Below are 3,932 nucleotides of genomic sequence, written 5' to 3' on the forward strand. Positions count from 1 at the left end.
AGTTATCTATTCAAACATGACCAGGTTCCATAAAAGGGAAGATAAAATTTTTTCCTGCGATAGTCTCTGTCTAGTTGTGCTTACACTGTATCAACTAGTAACATTGCGTATATCACACGGCTCCTCAGGATGCAGTATATCTGTCTGCAGCTTTAAGACAAATCGCTTTTATATTTGCTTTGTAGGGGGTGTTTTGCTTTGTCTAATACTTCGTTTATATCAAAAAATGTACCCACTTGACTTTCCAAAACGTTCTCTACTTTCTGTACGAGATTTTTAGTGCCACTTCTATATAGATTCCTGCTTGGTACGCATACTGTGTCTGATGTAAAAGACTTTCAACCAATACACCTAATAGGCCTATCCAGCAGTACAAATAACATCAGATTTATCGGTCTCAGGCTTCCTCCTGTCTGGTTTTAACCAGGGTTAAGCATAAAAGTCACACTTATTAGCCTTCATGTTTTTTGTATGTGCCCAAAGCTTCATTTATCCTGCAGTTTGTATAGAAGATCATTTCTCTTCTGTATAAATATTGGACAAATCCCGTTCAGACCTGGTGATTTGTAAGGCCCAAATGAGTGTATTACACATTTGATTTTGTCCTAATTCAGCGCTTCATTTGTCTTGTGCCAGTTTTCCCTAAAACCGTTAGTCATGGTATCTAGTTCAATCTGCTGTCATATGTTTAGTAGTAACAATTTGTTTTAAACACAGAAAAGTTTACCCAGAAAGGTACTTTTATCGTTTATCGTTGATAGCGGATTCCCTTGTTTTAAACCTCTATTCACTGTGAACTGTCTTGAAAAACTTTCTTCCATTGTTACTCTATTCATCGTGTTCCTAAGCGTCATTCTCACTAACCTTATAAGCTTTTCTAGTGTTTCTAAAGTTCTCATGACCTCATCTAGCATTGTTCGATTTAGGGAGTCATATGCTTGTTTAAAATCGATAAATAGCATATTTAATCTTAAGTTTTATTCGTAGCTATTATTTTTTATTAATTTTAACATACTTATTTGATCAGAAGTTTTTCCTAATAACTTTTGCAAATATTTAAAGACTACTTCTAATAGTGCTATACGTATATAGTTTTGGCACTCCGTTTTGTCTTCTTTTTTATAGATAGGATAAATAATAGTACTATTCCATTGTTTTGGCATTTCTTCCTTTTGCCGAATTATTAGTGTCAAGTAAAATATCATTTTTAGTGTCAGTAAAATCCTGAGTGGTGGAACGAAGAAGTAGGAAAATTAATTAAAGACAAAAAAAAGCTTATCAAACATGGCTATCCACGAAAGACTCAGAAGACCGCAGAATTTACAGCAGACTCAACCAACAGGGAAGCAAAGAAGGAAGTCACTAAAAAAAAAACGAAATGTGGGAAGAGAAATGCGAAGAGATGGACCGATGCTTAGGAGGAACCAAAGTGACACAAGCTTGGAAATTCATAAAAAGTATTAGAAAAAAAAAGAAAAGACGAGGAAAATATAAACCTGATTCAAAATAAAAAGTGGGAAAAATATTACGAAACTCTATTAACAGAAAGTAGGCACGAATTTATGGAAAGACCTGACCATATCTCAATGACAGAAAACTCAGAGGTGCATAAGATAAACAAAGAAGAACTGAAAAAAGAATTGAAACAAATGAAAAATGGAAAAACACCCGGGCCTGGAGACATTTCCATCGAGTTGGTGAAACATGGACTGGATGCTCTTTTGGAAAGCTTAGTGAATATTTTTAATAAATGCTTAATTGAAGGCCAAACGATTCCAGACGATTGGAATTTGGCCCACATTAGCCCCATTTATAAAAAGGGAGACAGAAAAGAATGCGGAAATTATAGAGGCATTAGCGTAACTAGCTCGCTGGGAAGGTTATATGGTCGTATATTGAAAAGAAGAATAGAAGAGGAGTATAAAAAAATTGAAGAACAAAGCGGCTTCAGAGCAGGAAGATCGTGCGTGGACAACACATTTACCCTTCAACAAGTAATTGAAAAACGAACAGCTCGAAACCCCCCTACGCATCTGGTATTTATAGATCTGGAGAAGGCTTATGATACAGTTCCTTTAAAACTCTTATTTAGTGTCTTGACGAAAACGGACCTTAGTAAAACATATCTAAAAGCAATACTGAACATCTATAAATGTCCTCAAAGCACTGTAAAAACAGGAAATATTTTCTCAAGGGTATTTACAGTAACGAAAGGCTTGAGACAAGGATGTTGTCTTTCCCCCACCCTATTCAAAATATATATCCAAGAAGCACTGCACCAGTGGAGGCAAAAATGTGCGGGAATGGGGTTGAAGCTTAACAACCATTATCTGACAACGCTGTTCTTTGCAGATGATCAAGTACTCATTGCAAGCTGTGAAGAAGATACAGATTATATGCTTAGAAAGCTCAAAGATAAATACGAAAAATGGGGGATGAGTATGAATATGTCTAAAACAGAATATATGCGAATAGGCAGTGAAGACGAAGACCCGGAGTTGGAAATTAGACAAATGAAAAGGAGCTACGAATACAAATATTTGGGAAGTATTATCTGCAGTAAACGAACAACGGAACGAGATATAGACTATAGAGTGCAACAAGGCAGGAAGAGTGTTCAAATTCTGAATTCGATACTTTGGTCCAACAAAGCTACTATGGAAACTAAAATGACTATCTACAAAGTAATTGTAGAGCCCATTCTTACATATGGCGCAGAATGTTGGCAAATGACAGTAAAAGGAAAGAAAAAAGTTGACACGGTTGAAATGGACTACCTGAGAAGAGCTTGCCGTATATCAAGAGTAGAACGTATACCTAATTCTGACATTAGAAGAAAAACAGATAGAGTACATACAACTTCTGAAAGAATAGAAACTAGACAGTTAATATGGTATGGACACGTACAGAGGATGGACGACAACAGATGGCCAAAAAGAGCTATGGAATACAATCCAAGTAATAGAAGGAAACGAGGAAGACCAGCCAAGTCTTGGATACAAGGTGTTATGGAAACCATGAAAGACAGAGCCATTGATGAAGACACCTGGAGAGATAGAAAAAGATGGCGATCGAAATGCGGGAAGCGGCAGAAGCTGTAGGATTCCCGCTTATATATATATATATATATATATATATATATATATATACATATAAAGTATCATTTTTCTCCAATCTTTCGCCACCTTCCTTAAAAATCTCAGCTGGGATACAACTTTCTCCTGCACTTTTGTTATTATTTAGGTCTCTTATTATTTCTTTGAGTGCATTCAGAGTTCCTCGTACGTCCCTTCTTCATTTTTTTGCCAATTCTCATTTCCTTCAAGTTTCTCTTGTTGGTCTGTATGTAATAGATCTTCCAAATATTCCGCCCATCTGTTTAATTTTTCTGTTGTTTCACCTAGAAATGAGCCTTCTTTGTTTCTGCAATACTGTGGATTATTCTTTGTAGCTTCTTTGGATTTCCTAACTTCTTGTTAAAAATTTTTTACCTCTTTGTTTATGTAGGCTTCTTCTATGTTTTGTAGTTGCTTTTCTAGCTATGTTTTTATCTTTTTTTTGCAAATTCTTTTCACTTCCCTACTTCTTGCCACATAGTTTTCTTTATCTCGCTGTAGTTTTGCCCCTGTTTTACTTAGGCAGATAATACAAAAATATTGACCTCCGACCTACAAAAATATTGGTACCAGGAGCAGGGAAATTCTTTTATTTTCGTAAAACTTTTTTTCCATTTTCGGTAATTTGATACAGTAGGGCATTCATACACAATGTTTCGAGTCGGTAAAAGGATTAATTTTGGCTGCGACATAGGTGACACATCTATGGGGCAACCCTTAATTTTAAAATTGGCTGCATAGTTTTTATGAATTAAAAATGTTCCATGGGCTTGTAGTCTATAAGTAATATAAACAGGGTGTGGAAAAATACCAAAA

The sequence above is a fragment of the Diabrotica undecimpunctata genome, chromosome 8, assembly GCF_040954645.1.
Source record: "Diabrotica undecimpunctata isolate CICGRU chromosome 8, icDiaUnde3, whole genome shotgun sequence".
Classification (NCBI taxonomy): domain Eukaryota; kingdom Metazoa; phylum Arthropoda; class Insecta; order Coleoptera; family Chrysomelidae; genus Diabrotica; species Diabrotica undecimpunctata.